We start from the raw sequence: 21,813 nt of genomic DNA, 5'->3' as shown, positions 1-21,813 counted from the left end.
GGGCTAATGGTGTCTCCCACTGTTCCCTAAACAAAGTTTTTCACAGGAGAATTTATTTTTGTTCTTCTTGATGATAAACTGGGAAATGCCATTACTAAGCCGTGTCATAGTTATTTTACAATAATTCCTATGTAATAAATACCCTATCTTTTCTTCAAGTCACTCAGCACAGTCTTTTTGTTACTGTTGTTGTTATTGGTCCTGATGTGGGCAGGGAGGAATGGATGGGGAGTTAATGTAGCAGTGGTTAAAGATGGTAAAGCCTCTTCTGCTTTTTATAAGCATGGATTGGGCAGAGCTGGGGCACAGATTCTAGCTCTATTTTTGGAGGCTGCTTAACAGTTCTTTTTAGGGTGTGAGTACTAAGTGCCCTTGTTCTCTGCCATGGACCTTAACTGCAATTCCAAGGATAGTGAATTAATCTAACTACTTTTCCTTACATGTAAGTGAGTTACTTATGTTTGGGGTGGCAACAGGAACTAAGGTCAGTCTCTTCTGATTTCTCTTACTCTACCATATACTATGATTTTCCTTCATTATCTATCAAAAAAGTGTTTTGAAGTTTCTCACAAACTGAAACATGGAGCAATTTAAAAAATCTGGACTGCTCTTCCACATTCTCACCCCAAATTTTGGAAAATTTTGCCTATGTTCTCTTTTTAGCAATTTGTTTGAAAATTATTCAGGATATATTCCTATTGTATGTAGCTATAATTAATATAATTATCAGGGAGTATTAATCTTCTTTATTCCATATTTTTTCATAGCCACCTAGTTGTTATGCTGCATTACTTGTAATACTACATAAAATTGGAGCTCAATCAAACTGTTACATGATCACTAAAAAATACACCACATGGAGCCCTTGGGTTATTTTGTCTTCAAACCATTTTATTGATGTTTCTAGGTTAAATATATTCTTATTACATTTCTTTATATTTTACATTCTTCTTAAGAAAATATATTTAGTAATTTCTCCCTTTATCTTTGTTTAGCTGGTATGAAAGAGAATATTTCCATATCTGAGATTTTTCCTCCACCTTGATCCTCTGTTGTAAGACAGAAAAGGTTAAAAGGAAAGCCGAAGATCTTCTTACACAGCCAGGCATACAGCTCTATTTTAACCAACCAAAAGTTTAACAAGCTTATTTTTCTTTGTTTAAAAAAAATTCTAAAATTATTTTTCTTATTAGTTTATTGGAAAATCTTAAAGGGATGTCATAATAATGTGTTTGTCTGGAGAGGATTTTTCAGAGATGCTATTTTGTACTCCTCGTTCCGCTACATATAAGTGACCAGAATAAAAATACCTAGGTATTATGTTTTGAGATATGTAAAAGTTATTTAATCTTTAAGTATTATTAATAATTATTAGTCCATATTTTAAGTAAAAATTTAAACACCATTTTGGAGGAAAATTTTTGATCATATGTAATTCAATGTAGAAACAGCTTAAGGTTATGAAAACAGACAGAACTCAGTGCAAATTATGAATTCTGGCACTATCAATTTACTAGTTATATGATCATGGCCAAGTTAAACTTGTTCTAAATTTCACATATTACAAGTGTACTATTAAGATACCTACCTTACAGAATGGGTATGACAAATCGAGTCAATTTTTATAGATTGTCTTACAAACTTTGGTAGAATTAAAGAAACTTAATATTAAGCAAAATTTCAAAATTGTTATTGCAAATTGTTAAGCAAGAAAATTTGAAATACTTTTAAATCTATGTAGTTATATAAAGTCAAAGTTTACATACAAAAAAAGATTGAAATTTATAAGTAACATTATCCCCTTGAATTATGAATTCAAATACTGTCTTTCAATAAACAATAACATTTATCCATTTATGTGACATCACATTCAAGTTTTTGCTGTGTATTTTTAATGCCATTGGGAAAATTTGATCATAGGACCCATAAAATAATGGAATTTTCAAATTTCAATGTTATATAAGCCATCAAGACTCATTAGAATTGCCTTCATTCTATTTATCCATTTCATTTTTAGTACTATCAGTAAATACAAATGTTGTCAAGCAACAAATCTGGTGAAAACAGACAGTGCAATAAAATATGTTTATCTTGACTATTTGCCCATCTGATTTCACTGCTATATAAATCTGCAAATAAACCTGTAGAGGTACTAGAGTGCCTTAATTTATGACTTATTTTTATTATGACTTTTATTAAATTTTACCAAATATTTGATGCACATAAATATTAATGTGAATTTTATTTACACTTTTAAGAGATTATTACACTGAAGTATATTGATTTGTATAGACTTTTCAAGATGCTCATTTTTATAGTGCTTAGTATGTAGATAGTGAGAATAAGATTACCATTTCTAGAATAATTATGTCTGGGAAGCATTATAAACATGAACAAAATAAAAATTGATTAAAAGCTTTAACACAAACAATTGTCTACATAATATGGCCCTGAATCAAAAAGATATGCAAAAAGGGATATTGAGAAGAGATTACTCAGATAGTATCATGACAGCCTTATTTCTGTACATTCTTGAGCATGGGGAGAAGAAGCCAATCTGATTTTAATGTGATTTCAACTTGGAAATTATAATTACTGTCTCAGAGGAAACTTATAGCAAGTCCAGCAGTTAAGAGGATGAATATCCCTGTTACAGATCACAGCCATGGATATGCAGTGCTGTGTATGGAGCAAGAAAACAAAATGAAACATTTTTTTTTTTTGCAGCAATATAACTGGTGAGGAAGGTATTTTGAAGAGCATATTTGAGGCAGCATAATCTGTAAAAAATGATATTGACAATGTTCTATTTACAGTACTTGTTAAGGGTTTACAAAGACAGACACAGAATTTTTTTACCCATAACTGTTATAATATTCTGTTTCAGGATAATAACACTGTGTGTTTAAATCATTTGATGTGAGAAATAAAATGTGGGACTTGTAATACCAGCACTTTGGGAGGCCAAGGTGGGTGGATCATGAGGTTAAGAGATCGAGACCATCCTGGTCAACATGGTGAAACCCTGTCTCCACTAAAAATACAAAAAATTAGCTGGACATGGTGACCCATGCCTGTAATACCAGCTACTCAGGAGGCTGAGGCAGGAGAATTGCCTGAACCCAGGAGGCGGAGGTTGCGGTGAGCCGAGATCGCACCATTGGACTCCAGCCCGGGTAGCAAGAGTGAAACTCCGTCTCAAAAAAAAAAAAAAAAAAAAAAAAAAAATTAAAATTAAATGTGGAAAATAATACCCATTTTTAGAATGAAGCAATATTCCTGTTCTCTCTCCCGTTTTTTCATCCTCTTTCTTCCTCTCCTTCTCTCCTTTTTTTACTTTTCAACATCCTAGTTCCTCACCTGTACTCAATATATTCCTCTGAACACCTGATTCCTTGTGATTCTCCCGTCCCACTAAAACCCCCAATCCATTTAAAAAAAAAAAAAAAGAAAGAAAGAAACTAGAAGCCATTTTCCTCAAGGCATGTCATAGAAACTAGAATCCCTTTTTCCACAAACCAGCAATAAAACTTAAAAATATGACTCTTTCCTGGCTGGGTGTGGTGCCTCATGCTTGTAATTTCAGCACTTTGGGAGGCCAGGGCAGGCAGATCACCTGAGGTCAGCAGTTCGAGACCAGCACGACCGACATGGCAAAACTCTATCTCTACTAAAAATACAAAAATTAGCTGGGCATGTTGGAGGGTGCCGGTAATTCCAGCAACTTGGGAGACTGAGGCAGGAGAATTGTTTAACCTGGGAGGTGAAGGTTACAGTGAGTCGAGATCATACCATTGCACTCCAGCCTGGGCGACAAGAGTGAAACTCCGTCTAAAAAAAAAAAAATAATTACTATTTTCCTTCACCTGCTCATATACAGAAAATATCTTAGCTACTTGTTTGACTGTAGGTCATAAGACCCCATTCCAGAGTTGGTCCTACCCTATAACCAGGAGAAAGAATGCATGCTCACAGAGACAAAAAAAAAAAAAAAAAGAAAAATAAAAGAGAGGATCAACAAAATTTGGATATCACAAGAAGAAGATTCTTGACTAGATTAGGACAGAAAGCTTTCTCAGCTATACCTGCCTAAGACTTTTCACCAATAGTTGAAGGAAATATTTATCAATAAAATTCCTCTATGATTTGTAGTCCCTTTTACATAGTCATTTTTATGTTAAACGTGAATAGATTTGCACAATAGTAAAAAATAAAATTGAGGGCATATTACGTGCCAACTGCATACTGTTGAAATTAATGTCAATAAAATATGATATCCCAACTCTAAGGGTCTTCATAGATTATTAAAAAGTGTATTTTTTTTTCTTCATAGTGTAGCATTAGCCACTCTCAATAATTCTGATACCTTATTAAAAATCTGAGTTAACAACCACCCACAGGGGTTCAGCCCCACATGAGTTTAACTCTAGACATTAAAACATTGTATATCTGCTAACTGTGAAGATAACACAGTTGCTATCAGAAAAACTGTATTTTAAAGTTTTGAATTTGGGCTATGGATTTTTCAAATGCTCCTGTTTTTTCTTAAAATTATTTTCCAAGGGGCCTGAATTTATATTAAGTCTTTTTTTTAATGATTGGAGTAAGCCATTAATTTCTTCTTATAAAAAGTTTAAAAATTTTTTTGAAAGATACGAAATAAACTGAGCAAAATTATAAAGTAAGTTAAGTTTCTATCAAACCCCAGACTTAATACTCGGTAATGTTTTTGTCATATGGTTTCAGCATTTTATAAATAAGTAAATAAAGAAAGAAACATTAAAGAGTGAACAAAAGCACCATTCCCATCACTTCTTCCATTCTCACTCTCCAGAGGTAACCCATAACCTAAAGTTGTTTTTTTTTATCACTTTCATACATGTCTTGCATTTTTTAAATCATTTATTTTTAATACTATGTTTCTCAAGAGGAAAATGATGCAGAGATACTGGTCACAAGAAAACGATTTCCTACAGATTTTCCATAAGTAATATGTTAACATGATCCACCAAACAACTGCCTACAACTTGGAATGCACAATTCTAGATTCCAAAGATAGTGAGCAAATGTTTTTCACCTTGAAAAAATGTATAATCCATATTGTACCCCTTATTATAAAGTACAATAAATGTATAAATTTATAAAATAATATACAAATGATTCAATAAGGTCATTTGCCCATGAAGTACAATGAAGATGATAAAATTGATGAGGCAAGGTTATATAAAAAATTTTTATAGTCTGCCTTTTCTCCTAGTTTGCTCTCTCACTCATGCTCTGAGTTACAATTACAAAACAAAAACAAAAATGAACAACATCAACAAAAAATTATTCTTATCCAAGAAACAATTCTCCAAAGTACCTTTCTGGCTGAAGCGTGTGTTATCAAGACTCTGGTGGCACCTTTCAGAGTGAATTTTCAACTCCTCAAAGACAAATATTTGTAAGGAGGGAGGAGTGGAACTAGGGAGGTGGAACAGAGAGGTACCAGTGCCTTGCATGTGAGAGAGTAAACAGGGATTTAACACTGATGTCCAAATGCTGTGCAGCAACTACAGGAATTCTAAAGATACAGAATGCCAGCAGTGGACAGCCATCAGTCTTTGAATATGAATATCCACTGTGCTCAAGATTCTTCTTACCTGTCCTGCTCCTTCACCCACTTGGACGTATTGTGTGGCATGAAGGCAGATTCTCCCTCTAATCAAAGTAGCCAAGGACAGTGTGAAAACATAATTGATAATCTGCCTTAAATGTGTACACTTCACATTCCACAGTCAGAAAATGAAGCAAACAAAAAAGTGACACATTGAGATAAACTAAAAACAGCTAGATCAGACTGGGCACGGTAGCTCATGCCTGTGAACCCAGCACTTTGCAGGTGGCCAAGCTGAGCAGATCACTTGAGGTCAGGAATTTGAGACCAGTCTGGCCAACATGGTGAAAGCCTGTCTCCATTAAAAATACAAAAATTAGCCTGGGAGTGGTGGCGCGTGCCGGTAATTCCAGCTACTCAGGAGGCTGAGCTAGGAGAATCGCTGGAAACTGAGAGGCAGAGGTTGCAGCGAGCCGAGATCGTGCCACTGCATTCTGATATGGGCAACAGAGTGAGATTTGAAACTCCATCTCAAAAAAAAAAAAAAAAAAAAAAAAAACCAGCTAGATCACCATTTCTATTTCTAGTCTCCCTAAAAAAATAAGCTTTGTATATTTTTCCTCTATTTATGAACAGAACAACTTTATTCCTGACTAATTAAATGTTAAAAATCTGTTTTTTTTTTCATCACAGAGAGAATAATTGAAATTTTAACAGCCTTCAAAAAGCATGGTTTTCTCCATTTAAATACTTGGTCTCTGCGTGTGTGTATGTGAGTGCACACGCATATGCACGTGCACACATGCATGGCTGCATATCTTTCTTAATGTACTGTTATCTTTGAAGTCTAACTTTGCAATGGTTTTAGAAGTCAGTATCCTATTTTTGGTTTCAAAATGCTTTTCAAAATAGTTGTCAGTCTTCTGGAAGTTTAGGCAGCAATTATTTCAGAACCAGTCCCCTGCTATCATAGCTTCATACCATAATGTCCAAGAATGGCTTTAATAAGTGTTGGGGAAGGGTGTGGGGTTAGAAAAAAAAAGAACCTTAGGACATTGCCTGAAATGGGATTCTATGTTTTACAACCCCTAATCTGCTAAGAGACACAGCTACTTAGAAACCTTTTAAAGTAAAAGGGATAATTTATTACAAACCTAATTTTTCTTCACTTCATAATAGTAACTCTCATGGCTAAATTTTTATAAAATGGTACATTCCAGATTCCAAAATTTCTTATTTAATGAGAGGAAAATATTGCACTTTTATCATATCCCTATATTGGTGTGACAGGGGCTAAACATTTTATATATCACTTTCTCAAGGAGTTTACTACTTCGTAATGTACAATCTTTTTGCATAGAATTCTCCTAAAGTAATGAAGCTACCTATTTCACTTTTTTGTTGACTACATTACATTTAAACTAAAATGAATGCTTTTGTTTTTGTTTTCTCTATCAGATTTGATCAGAAATACTGTTTTCAAAATAAGTTGTAACCAATAGTGGGTTATGAAATCTTTATGCTAGATTTTTGCCAGCATTTTAAAAAATAACATAGAATTTAAATGAATAAAATAGACTTGAAAAGATAAATTTAGATAAATTGAAGTCCTTTTGACTGAAAAAGAAAAGAAGATAGTGTATATTGGGTATGACGAGTATATGTAAATTCATTACTTTTCATTTCAAATATAAAAAATATATATGTATACAAACATATATAACATACATGCATTCCTACATTCATATACTTGTGTGTGTGCTTAGGTGTGTTTGTATAAAGGTAGACGCAACATAAAATATTTTCTATGCATTGCATTATGTTTTTTTAAATGGTTGCAATCATTTATGAGGACCAATAAAATATCTTTGACCCTAGACAAGAGAATACTGACATTTTGAGAGATAACTGTGTATCTAACCAATGTTAATTTATGAGAGATCAACATGAACCAATAATAACTAGAGTTATATTTTAAAAAAGGAAAAAGCAAGGAAGAGGCAGGAAGGAACATATTGGTTGATTAGGAAAATGAGCAGAAAATAGTTTATGTTCTTGATTCTTTTTGAGAGAAAGTGGAGATGGATTATTGGAACATAAGAATAAGTCATCTATAGACCTATCTATGTCCTCTTTAAATTAATTTTCTCACCCTCAACACAATGAAAACAATCTCTATTCTCAAAATATCCATGCATGTCTCTGACGCACACGTGAAGAAGATATTTTATTCGTAGGTCTGTGACTTGTCTAATCGCTTCCATTACCCATAAGCATGAGTTATATAGAAAGTTAGATATATTCCCATCTTTAAAAATGGTCCATTCCATGTTTTTTTATGTCATTTATAAATGCCAACAATCAGATGTTTATGTGATTTATTTCATATAAATTGAAAGTTTTGTACAGCTGATTTAAATAAAAAGTATATTTTTGCAAGATACCTCAACCATGCAAAGCTTCCATTTCTTTGACCACTAGATTGACAAAAATAATTTTTAAACAATTCACAGCACAGGATATCTAAGACGCTCTTTGAGTTTGCAGATAAAAATAGTACAAATATAAGCAATATGAAAATAAATTTGTTACGTATGTTTTTAATTTTGTAGTTTGACTAGCATTCCTCCTTCTTTACCTGTTTCCCCCTGACAATAGGTGAGAAATGCAACAAAAAGAATTGAATCAAATTGGAACCATGCTTCTAGGAAAAATACAGAGAATCATTTATAGCCCATGAAGGTCATTGAAATGGAGCTGAGTTGAGAAGCAGAATCCTATAGATGCTCCTCTATATGATTCCAGTGATGTTTGTTGTTTCAGATACGGCAGTGTCAGAGAGAAGGTGATGAGTAGAGTAGACATTTATTCCCCACATATAATTAGCCCATATTTATTTTGGGATGGTATGATTGTTATTTTATTAAGGATAGTTAATTTTTATACATTACAGAGGTGTGATTGCCTCTATAAAACTAATAAAAAATCTATTAACAATTAGGATTATAGAATGGTCTTTGAGCTTCTAGCTTTGCATGAACTGTGAAAGTATCATTATTCTTTCCATCAAGCTAGTGTGAGAGAGCAAATTATCAGAATAGGGCCTCCCATAACTTCCGGCCAATCCTGGAAAATGTAGTTTGAAGAGACAAAAACTGACAAAGGATGTAATGGGATTCATGAAGAGGAAGGACTGGTTGAGGAAGGGGGAAGAAACAAATAAAGCTATAGATAGTATCCATAATCAGAAAAGGTTTTAACTTGTGGAATAACCATTTAAATATCTGTTGTTCCATCACTGTGCAGCTAAGCTTAAATCTGTGTGTTCCTTTAATAAAGTACTTGTAATAATCTCCAGTGTAGATAATAAAAGATTTCCTTGGGGAAACATGGCAAGGCAGAAGGACCAATGGAAGATGGCTCCAGATTAAGGGAAGGGGACTTCTGAGAACCAGAGTCATGATACCAAACTGTGGTTCAAGAGCAGAGAAGAAATTCAAGGCAAAACAATGGTAAGAAGAAATTCCTGACCACTTTTATGCATGAGTAGATTTCATCTTGCAGGAAAGTAAAACTGTGAATGATAAAATAATCTTAAATTTTAAGGAGCTCTCAAAATGATATTTCTCAAGGACTAAGGAAATGAGATGAGACTGTATTTATATTATTGTATTTAAAATGATTAAATATATGTAGGACATAACCTGTAAGAAGAAATCACCTACATACTGTGATTCATATAGTTATCATAAATAAATATGTTAATATACAGGAACAATATATTGAGTTTGCCGAAATCCCTCTTCAGTGCTTTTTATTGGTAGCAATAAACCTTATCATAAAATATTCAATTATATTTTAAAAGTTATTTATACCTTACTTTCTTCTAGTTTAAAAGCCTTCTTAATGACTTAAAATTCTTAATAAACAATATTGCAAATATTATATAGCAGAGCAACTAATTGAGAAACTTTAAAAAATATAAAGAAACACAAAGCTTTAGGGGTAGAAGAAGTTTTGAGAAACAGGAAATTAGACCCCATCAATATTCCCTATGCAAAATGTAGAAGAAACCTTGATGGGAAGCTGTGTGGAAAATTGACAAATAATCTGTAAAGATTGCAGACCCGTGAGCTCATGTTCAAGCTGGAAGGGAGAGAGTGGATGCTTCCAGAAGTTTGAACTAGCTTTAATGAGTAACAGCTAACTTTTATTCAGTATATACTTTATGCAAAATTTTTCTAAATATTTTACATGTTTTAAATCATTATTTATATTTATGCTATCCCTATCAAATAATGACTTATTTTTTTCATTATGAACATTATGAAATCAAGACATACAGAGATAATAAAACTTACCTAAGATCACATAGCAAGTGGATGCTAAAACCACTGATGTACTAAATGTATTAAAAGAAATTATGCTAAGTTAAATATAAACTACTTTTCTCTAATTTACCTTGGTTATATATAACAGTGTTCCTGTTTAATTGGAATGTAAAGGAGAAGTACCTCCACACAAATACCATAATTTCCAGCAATTCAGGTTATATAAATCCCCAAAATTGAATTTTATTTGGAAAGGTAAAGAACTGTATTTTTTATGGATTCTAATGTCATGGAGAATTTCATACATATGACTGATACAAATTAATATCTGATTTGGGGTTTTAAATGCTAAATTTGTATACCTATACAATTATTTTATAATAAGATATCTTTTTGTGGACAGAGAGTGGAGGTGGGCTACCTCATTATAAAATAAAAGTCATTTTGCCTTTTGGGAAATCTTAGAAAGTTATTGAAATCACCCATCCAAACCCTGGCATTGTGAATAGGTTCATCCCAAGAGAGTTTTTTCAAACCCATATATCCTGTGATTTATATACTATCACAGGACTTCTCTACTTAAGGGTATGACTGCAAGTTAATACATCATATGATAGAAACTTGCCATAATGTAACGATTATAAATCTTTTAGATTTCTGTTCATAAATAAAGATTTATGATCGAGAGTTTCATTTCTCTTTTCTTTCATGTATAAATTAGCCTGAGGATTTTATGAATAATTCATATGAAAAATATCATCTTTCAAAGCTATGGTAACTAGGAAAGTTGCATGTGATTTTATGCAAGCATGTCTATGTATATACAAAAATAACACAGGGTACAATATATATACAAATGAGGAAGCCTTACTTTAATGTTTTCTGAATTTTCGAATATTTCCTTGAAAATTCATATGTAAAATGTATCTTGTGGTCTTTTAATCAATCCTACAGTGTAGGGTGATTTATGAAGTAAACATTTTAATTTATATATATTTAATAATGATTCGTGTGGTGTGTTTTTCTTTATAACATTTTATCATTTAGAAAGTTTAACCATGAACAATTTTAAAATAATATTTTTAGTTTAAGATAAGACTGTGTTCTTTTAGATATTGATTCACAATGCCGCCAATTCTCCTGACATAGAAAGAATATTAACAAAAGTAAAGCTTTGGGAATCAGCCAATCAATCTAATATTGCTCTCAAAAATTTCTTTGACTTGAAATTTAGGTCAGTTCTGGAATACCTTTAAAACATTTATATAATGTAATGCATTCTTAATCTTTGGCAAACACATTAATATATAGTCCAAAATTCTCACTAAATATATTAAATATTTTATACCCATAAATTTAGAGCATTTGAATAGAGGATAAAAATGTTAAAGAGCATGCTGACAATTTTGATTCATTCTCTGATCTATCTGGTAAAATCCAATGAATAATGTTTCCAATTTTTAGGAAATATTACGAAATACTGTTGCAACTAACTTTTGAGATAGCATTCCATGCAGTCTACAAAGCTTTTTAATCCTATAAAATTACATTGGAATTCTTACTTTAGCTACTGACAACATTTTTAAGCTCATTTTCTTTATCAGTTAAATTACAACAACAGTAATACTTGTCAGATTGAGTTGTCAGGGATAACTGAGAAAAATTAATAAATCACTTTGTATGTGGCACAAAATAATTAGCAAATTTATAAATATTAAAAACTAAACATTATTACTACTATCTTTGTTTTTGAAAAATGTCCAAGGAAATTTTAAGCTATTGGCAAAAATGAAAAAATTACATCAGAGCATTTTTTTTTTTGCTATTAATAAGAAAGATAATTAGAACACTAATAGCATCAATCAGAGTGACAATATTTGCTCTTTATTAAACAACTGGTGTGGAAAGGTTATTACCTACCTTGTTTCAATGCATCTTTATAGCCAACTTTTGCAGTAGAGTATATCAATATCCTCATTTCACGAATAAGAAAGCAGAAATTTAAAGATAGCAAAGTACAGAGGAATTAGAATTAAAACTGTGGAAGATCTCTCTTTCAAATTTGCTTTTGACAACTATACTGTACTGCTCCCTCCCACTAGTTTTATATGTGACAGACACACACACAGACACACACAGAGCTGCATTAAAACTAAAGTGATTATATGACAATTTGAAGAAAAGAAGAACACTTCTCATTAGGACTTTTTTTCAGGATTACCTATGTGGCTTTTTATCTTTTCACCTAGTACCCACTCCTCACCCATAGCACTTCCTACTCCAGTGGTAAATGCTTAAAAACACCCTATGAGGAAGGCAGAGCAGAGGGAGAACTTGATTTGTGGCTTTTGCTTATTTACAATTTCTAGGGTGTGAAATACTCCCAATTTGGTTGACTTCAAGTTACCAATGGTTGATACTTGAAACAGTTTGCAAAATTCCTGAACACAACATAATCAATTTTAGGGAGTAACTATAAACAAGCTCCAGATTGCCACTACATTACTCTGCTTTATTTTTCATTAAAACACTTACTGTCACCTGACATATTCTCTCTCTCTCATTGTTTCTTTCTCTCTCTCTCTCTCTCTCTCTCTCTCTATATATATATATATATGTATATATATATATATATACATATATATATATGTATATATATAGTAATTTCTATCTTCACATATGCCCCTGACTATAACGTTTGTTCTATGAAATAATGTGAATAGAGACTTGACCTATTTTGTTAACTGCTCTATCCTTAACCTGTAGAAAAGAGTATGACATTTAGTAGGCATTCAGTAAATATATCTTAAATAAATTGATGAGGGGAGAAATTGTCAGTTACTTTAAAATTATGTTATTAAAATTCATTATTTACCCCAATTTTCCTGCTCAAATATTCACCTGTGGTTAGGTTACCACCATTATTTTATTGAGGATCAGATGTGTATCTAATGTGAGTTATTAAAATCATTAAAATAATTTATTATGCAAATATTAAGTCTGATTTATTTTTCTGGGTTTATAAAGTAGTATCTGAGGAACTAGCAATGTAATATAGGCAACCAATACTGGGTGATTATAAATGCCTTTTAATTTATGCAATACATACTGTAGTTTTATTAAACCTGTTTTGACATGTTTAAATACTAAAAATGCCTGTTCAAAGAAAAGCAATAAATAAAATAGTGGATGACTTGGTCAGGTTTTATAAAACTTGTATCAACTCTCATAATTTGAGTTAGGGAGCCAAGAGTTATTATTAGATATCTTTACTTATGGTTTAAGAAGTCAACATTTATTTATTTAGTAGCACAAATAAATTGCTTATATTTTAATTATATGGGATATTTCACCTAAGAATTATTCTTAATACTTGCATTCTTAATACTTGTATTCTTATTTTATGAGAACTCTAATAAAATAAGTCAAATTTTAGATGTATTTACATGTATGCCAATATATATATTTTTGATATGAATATCATTTCAGTTTAATCCTTGTTCTGTTTTTACCATATAAGAATTTTTAGATATATTTAGGCATTTTTTCTTACCAATTAATACATAGATACGTACATCATTAAAAAGATAATATTTCGGAAGTTATTTTTCTTGGTGAGATATGGCATAACACATATATTTCATAAGATTAATCAGATGAGATATATATGCAGAACAGGCTCAGTTTCTGGGACATTGTATATTATCAGTGAATGTTATTTCATCAGCATAATATATTTTTATAAGATATAGATTTTGCTATTCATATTAGGATATAATGTATTTCATTAAATTTTTCTGTCATTGCAAAGTACTTCTGAAATCAAAAGTAATGAAATAATTTAAGACCTTATAACTGTTTGTTTGTGAACAATAAGACAATTAAGTATGATGATTTCAAATTTATATTATAATACAATCAGCAAAGTGAAGAGAAAACTCACAGAATGGGAGAAAACTATGTAAACTGCCAATTTGCCAGGGAATTAATAATCAGAATACAAAAGAAGTTCAAACAAATGTAAGGTAAAAAAATCTAATAATCCAGGCAAAAACTGGGCAAAAGATTATAATAGATATTTCTCAAGAGAATGCATACAAATGGAAAACAGGCATAGGAAAAGATGCTCAACATCAGTGATAATCAGAGAAATGCAAATCAAAACCTCAATGAGATATCATCTCATCTCAGTTAAAATGGCTTTTATACAAAAGACAGAAAATAATGAATGCTTGAAAGGATGTAAAGAATGAAGAATTCTTGTACACTGTTGGTGAAAATGCAAATTAGAATAACCATTCTGGAGACCAATTTGGAGGTTCCTCAAAAAACTAAAAATTGAGCTACTATAGGACCCAACAACCCCATTGCTGGGTATATCCCCACAAAATAGGGAATCAGTGTAATGAAGAGGTAGCTGCACTCCTATGTTTGTTGCAGCACTGTTCACAGCAGCTAAGACTTGGAAGCAACCTAAGTGTCCATCAACGATGAATGGATAGAGAATATGTGTTACAGATACACAATGGAGTAGTATTCATCCATAAAAACAAATGAGATCCTGTCATTTGCAACAACATGGATGGAACTGGGTATCATTATGTTGAGTGAAATAAGCCAGGCACAGAAAGACAAACATCATATGTTTTCACTTATTTGTGGGATCAGAGAATGAAAACAATTGAACTCATGGACATAGGGAGCAAAGGATGGTTCCCAGAGTCTTGCATGGACAATAGGGAATCCCAGAATGAGATGGGGTTGGTAAATGGGTACCAAAAAAATACAAAGAATGAATAAGACCTGCCATTTGATAGCACAACAGGGTGACTAACGTCAATAATAACTTAATTTTACATTTTAAAATATCTAAAAGAGTGTAATTGGATTGTTTGTAACACAGAGGATAAAAACTTAAGGGGATGGATACTTCATTTTCCATGATGTGAGTATTTCATATTACGTGCCTGTGTCAAAACATCTCACATATGCCATATATATGTATACATATATATATTTACCCACAAGAAATTAAAAAAAACCAAATTTGTAATTAAATGTGAATTCACAGAGTTGTATAATAAACTGTCATGTAAATACTTAATATGGCTTCCTGCTCAGCATTTACAGCATTTACTAAGTGTTAACTCTAAAAATGTGAACAAAGTTAAAGCCAAGTGTGTTTGACAATGCTGCTTCAATATGCAAATGTCTGAGCATACCTGTTAGATTATTTTCATTTGCACATTAAACGTGAGTGAAGGTGATACTGGGACCCAGAGAAGCAACACAGATCTTGACAACAGACATGTAGAGAGTGCTATCGCTACTTAAAGAACCACCCATCACCCTTCTTTGTGTTGAGTACTTTGAGGTTGATGAAATTCCTAAATATTTATTTACATAGAGTAGAAGTTTTACCACATGTGGAAACAAAAAATAAAATGAAAAAGTGATTAGTTGATATAATTAGTGAACAATTTTACAATGATATGTTAAAATATGTTTTTGATTATTCAAATCTGGAAGTTATTAACAGTTATATTTAACTATTTTAAAAATAAACATGAAAAAATAAATTTTTGTATTTTATTTGGCATGTCTCTTTTATAGATGATGGCCTGGAGAAAAATATTTCTTGATGACAGTTGAAGTAAATGTGGGTCTCTGATTTCCCATATCATTCAGTAGAAGATTTCTTCTCTTGCTCCAAAACTTGCAAAAACAATGACTAATTTGCCAGTTAAACACTTTTACTTCAACTTGTCAGCAAGTTTGTAATAAATGTCTATAACAATTTTTATGTTAAAAATATGAAGAATTGGATGCTTTTGGAGATAATGTGTGCAAGGAAGAGACCATTTAAATGAAGGTGGTTCCAATTACAGTAGACCTAGTGATGTATAATAACAAAACCTAAGATTACTCTAAAATCATCAAGATTCTAACAATATCAGTACTATACCAACAATAAAAGAAAAACATAAGTATTTGATAAATACTTAATCTAGTACTACTAATTAATTATTATGATATACTAGTGCATCTCAACCTGTTTTGGGCAAAAGATTTACCAAGACTACTAGTTTAGAATGAAGATTACTAGACTGACCCATGACTTCTTTATTAGTGTGTATGAAGGGACACTTTTTGACAAGTGCTGCAGGAGATGATCACTTCAGCAAACACTGCCATTCTTCATTGAAATCATTTCTGTCAAGAAAAACTGTCATACATAAGTAATCAAATCATGTTAAGGAAAATTTCCTTGAAGACTTGGTATTTGTTACAAACACTTTCTCATGTTAAGTACTTCACCATAGAGATGAAGAAAATGAGAATAACACACAAAATCTCAATGTAAATGAGCATCAAGTATTAGGTATTGGTTTTTAATAGAAAAAAATTAGCATGTATAACTAAATAAGTTCTTTGAAACCAATGAGAACAAAGACACAACATATCAGTATCTCTGGGATTTTCCCTCTACACGCAGTTAAAACAGTGTGTAGAGGGAAATTTATTGCACTAAATACCCACAGGAAAAAGCAGAAAAGATCTAAAGTTGATGCCCAAACATCACAATGAAAAGAACTAGAGAAGCAAGAGCAAACAAATTCAAAAGCTAGCAGAAGAGAAAAAATAACTAAGATCAGAGCAGAACTGAAGGAGACAGAGACATGAAAACCCTTCAAAAAATCAATGAATTGAGGAGCTGTTTTTTTTTTTTTTTTGAGAACATTAACAAAATAGATAGATTGCTGACCAGACTAAAAGAAGAAAAGGGAGAAGAATCAAATAGATTCAATAAAAATCAATAAAGGGGATATCACCACTGATCTCACAGACAAACTACCATCAGTGAATACTATAAACACTTCCATGCAAATAAACTAGAAAATCTAGATAAATGGAAATTCCTGGCCACTTACACCCTCCCAATGCTAAACCAGGAAGAAGTCGAATCCCAGAATAAATCAATAAGTTCTGAGGTTGAGGCAATGATTAATAGCCTACCAACTAAAAAAAAGCCAAGACAAGAGAGAGGGATTCATAGCCAAATTCTCGCAGAGGTACAAAGAGGACCTACACCATTCCATCTGAAACTATTCCAAACAATAGAAAAGAGGGACTCCTCCCTAACTCATTTTATGAGTCTAGCATTATCCTGATACCAAACCTGGCAGAGACACAACTTAAAAAGAAAGTTTCCAGCCAATATCCCTGATGAACACCGATGCAACAATCCTCAATAATATGTTGGCAAACCAAATACAGCAGCACATCAAAAAAGTTATCCACCATGATCAAGTCAGCTTTATCCCTTTGATGCAAGGCTAGTTCAACATACACAAATCAATAAACATAATCCATCACATAAACAGAACCAATGACAAAAACCACAATTGTCTAAAATGATGCGGAAAATGCCCTGGATGAAATTCAACACCCCTTCATGCTAGAAACTCTCAATAAACTAGGTATTGATGGAACATATTTCAAAATAATAAGAGCTATTTATGGCAAACTCACAGCCAATATCATACTGAAAAGGCAAAAATTGTAAGCATTCCCTTTGAAAACCAGCACAAGACAAAGATGCTCTCTCTCACCACTCCCATTCAACGTAGTACTGGAAGTTCTAGCCAGGGCAATTAGGCAAGAGAAAGAAATAAAGGGTATTCAAATAGGATGAGAGGAAGTCAAATTGTCTCTGCTTGTAGATGACATGATTGCATATTTAGTTAACTCCATCATCTCAGCCCAAAATCTCCTTAAGCTGATAAGCAACTTCAGTAAAGTGTCGGGTTACAAAATCAATGTGGAAAAATGACAAGCATTGCTATACACCAGTAACAGACAGACAGCAAAATCACGAGTGAATTCCCATTCATAATTGCTGCAAAGAGAATAAAATGCCTGGAAATAGAACTTACAAGGGATGTGAAGGGCTTTTCCAAGGAGAACTACAAACAACTGCTCAAGGAAATAAGAGAGGACACAAACAAGTGGAAGTTAAAAAGTCAGGAAACAACAGATGCTGGAGAGGATGTAGAGAAATCGGAATGCTTTTACACTGTTGGTGGGAATGTAAATTAGTTCAACCATTGTGGAAGACAGTGTGGTAATTCCTCAAGGATCTAGATGTAGAAATACCATTTGACCTGGCAAACCCATTACCAGATATATACCCAAAGGATTAGAAATCATTCTGCTATAAAGACACATGTACATGTATGTTTATTGCAGCACCGTTCACAATAGCAAAGACTTGAAAGCAACCCAAATGGCCATCCATGATAGACTGGATAACGAAAATGTGGCACATAGACATCATGGAGTACTATACAGCCATAAAAAATGATGAGTTCATGTCCTTTACAAAGGCATGGATGAAGCTGAAAACCATCATTCTCAGCAAACTAACACAGAAACAGAAAAGCCAACACCACATGTTCTCACTCATAATTGGGAGTTGAACAATGAGACTACATGGACCCAGAGAGGGGAACATCAAACACTGGGGTCTGCTGGGTGGTAGAGGGCTAGGGGAAAGATAGCAATAGGAGAAATACCTAATGTAGATGATGGGTTGATGAGTGCAGCAAACCACTACAGCCCCTATGTGTATACCTATGTAACGAACCTGTACGTTCTGCACATGTATCCCAGAACTTAAATTATAATAAAAAAAAAGAGGTTTAAAGGATAACCAATTCATTCACATTCTACAAAGCTAGAAGGAGCTTATAACTAATTATTTCAAAATATTTTCACAAGACTATTCTACACATATGAGACTTAATAATTTTCCAACTTAAATCACTAATTTATATGGGCTAAAAGTCTGCATAATACAAAATATATATTATCCCATAAGGTAAGTACTTTATATGATATTTTAGTTAAGTAAAATTTTAAAATATGAATTTTTTTAAATTATCTTTTATTTTTCTCAAATGAGGTACTGTGGGATTAAAAAGCTGCCTCCTCTCTTGCTAGCTTATCATATAGGCAGACATGAGATACTCTTATAAAAATTGTATGGTGTGTTCTCCAGAAGCTAGTTAAATATAGCCAATGTGGAGTAATCCATCTGTTTCAAGGTCTCTAAGATTATGAATGGGTAAATAGCATCACTACGGTATGTAATAGTTACTCCCTGAGGCAGAGCTAATTTTAGCTACTCAGTAAAAGTTATAAATTCAGGTCACATGCATTAGTACAAAAAAATTTAGCAAGTGTTTCTTTTCTTTCCTTCCTTACTTGATGTAATTTTTCCTTTTTAGTAAATTTGTATTTTAAAAGAGTAGAATATCTATCTGTTACTTCAATACAACAATGCATCAAATTTCATAGTATTTCCAAGTCCACATAATGAAGGCAGATGGAAAGCAGGCTCATGAACCAGAGAATTAAAAATTGTACTCTTTATATTTTTGGAAACTCAAAGTCATTAAGTTACAATCACTTACAATAATGTTTTACCTTATTTACAATGTATTTTAAATCAGGAAAGGCAAATATCTGGACTATAAATAATTTTTTTAAAGTCATGTGTACTGTATACCTGCTTTGAATATCAACTTTTTTTTCTTTTTTTTAGTAAAAATCTGTCCCAATGCAAAGGTGTACCTGCCTCCACAATTTCCTATCATGATAACACAACTTGGGCCAATTTACACTGTTTACTGGTAGACAGAAATACCCAGAGAATTTCAAAGAGTTTCTCAAAATAGTTCTGCACAAAAGACCTGAACACAGTAGAAGTATAGAAAATACATATGAATAAGATATAAACAATGAGGAACTTCAGAATTTACAAAGTTCAGATTTATTTATATGGCTATTTTAAGGCTATTTATTCCATGAATTTTCTTGCTCTTTGATATTGCATGGAGATGGAGATTTCTATAAAGTTGCAGATTGGAAACTAATCTAAGAGATTTTAGCAGAGGTGGAGAACATGAGAATATACTTCTGATGGCAGGTAAGTTTTTTGATCAAGGGCCCCATGCTCTACTCTCTCTGTTGGCACTGAGGGCTGAGTCCAAGTTTCCTGCAGGCTGTCCTCTGACAATGCTTCACTCTCAGACCATCATCCTTAATTCCCTCCTCTCTCCCTTCCCTACTCCTAGCCCTTCAAGTATTCCACATTCAGTGTGACATTAAAAACTACTGACCTTCACATGTTTTTAAAAACCTCTCCATCATACTTCCTATATCATTTTTTCTTTTCTTTTTTCAGTGGAAATGCTATAGTTCTTTATTTGAATCCCTTCATTTTCACCCTCAACTCCCTGTACTCCTTGGCAACTAGTTTCACTTACCTTACAGGATTATTCAAGATAAAGACTAATCAAGAAGTATGTAGGTATTATATTTATACATTTATATAAAATAATATAAACTTCTGTATTCTAACCTATCTATATTTTCAAAAAGTATTATCTTTATGTTTTGCCCTTAATACTTCTAAATAATAATAAAAATATACCAGGGGTTATCCTTCCAATGAGAAGCTTGAAATTAATTTTCGTGTGGGTGCAGATCACAGACCTATTCACAAATTATGATTATGAAATGAGGGATAAAAGATGAGCATTTGTAATCCAGTTAGTATAAGTAAGAAATGGCTATCAGAAAGCTGAGCACTGGAGAAAAATATTATGAGTACAAAATATCAGCAAATTTTAAGAAACAAGCAGAAGTAAGAAGAACATGTTTAGTAAGCCCAGACAATTTCATTAGAGAAAGAAGATGAAAGTAATCAGCACAAAATGGAAAAGCGAACTAAAAAGGTAACCATTTCTGGATTTTGAGGGCATTCCACAGAGATGAAATGATGCGAATAAGTATAAAAGGATAGGAACATACAAAGTTTAATTTTGCAACAATATCTTTGATGATGAGAGAATTTTCTGTAAAAAGTAACATTGGCTAAAATTGCATTGATTGGTGAAAATAATGAAAAAATAGAAGAAAGCATCACAAATGTAGAGTATTTTAAAATATATTTGTGGATGATGAGGAGCTAAATCATATTTCTAGGGGATAGAAAAGGATGCTGGATATTTTGTGATAGATAGTGGGACACTGGCTCAATGTGACTGAGTAGGAAATTCAGCGTAGAGCAAGGGGTTTAAGTGTTAATAGCTTTCACTTTGCTTAATTCCTTGGAAACCACATGATGATCTCAGTTATTTGATGTTGCTAGAAATTGAACTTGTAGACAACAAGTATTTGTTTATTCATAGACAATTCTCCCCAAATCTAACCCTTTTCCACACTGCTATTGTCAGAAATTTTCATTCTTCTTAGTAGGTTTATAGCAGATAGGCTATCACAGTCTTTCTCATTCTTGCCACTGCAAGATCCTTATTATGTTGTCACAAGAAATGATTTATATAAATCACCGCAAGAGTAAAAAATAAAAGTGCATAATGTACTTCAAAAAGTTTCATTTTTTTCTCTCTGAGGGGGAAAATATACATACTTTGTTATTCATAAGGCTCAGCTGGGACAACGACAAAGTTCACAATTTGTGTCCTAAATGAGAAAAAATTCATTCAAATATAATTTTCAATCATCTTGCATATAAAGGACAGTGTCATATTTTTTCACTTTTATCTTTAAATATCATGCATATGGAGTGACAGTAAGCAAAATGTATTCTTTCTTCTTTCCCCACTCAGGATGTGGGAAAGGATTTTTCATTCATTACTGAGACTTTTCAAATTTAAACAAACAAATAAAAACAAACTTGAAGTAATATTTGACTAATTTTTAATATTGGATTTAGTAGAAAATCAGAGGGTCTGGTCAAGATCTAAAGCAAACTATTTTGACTGATACCTGTTTCTTTTTTGTAACTTGGTAAGGCTT

This window comes from Callithrix jacchus, chromosome 3 (genome assembly GCF_049354715.1).
Source record: "Callithrix jacchus isolate 240 chromosome 3, calJac240_pri, whole genome shotgun sequence".
In the NCBI taxonomy this organism is placed as follows: Eukaryota; Metazoa; Chordata; class Mammalia; order Primates; family Cebidae; genus Callithrix; species Callithrix jacchus.
This window is presented reverse-complemented; position numbering follows the sequence as displayed.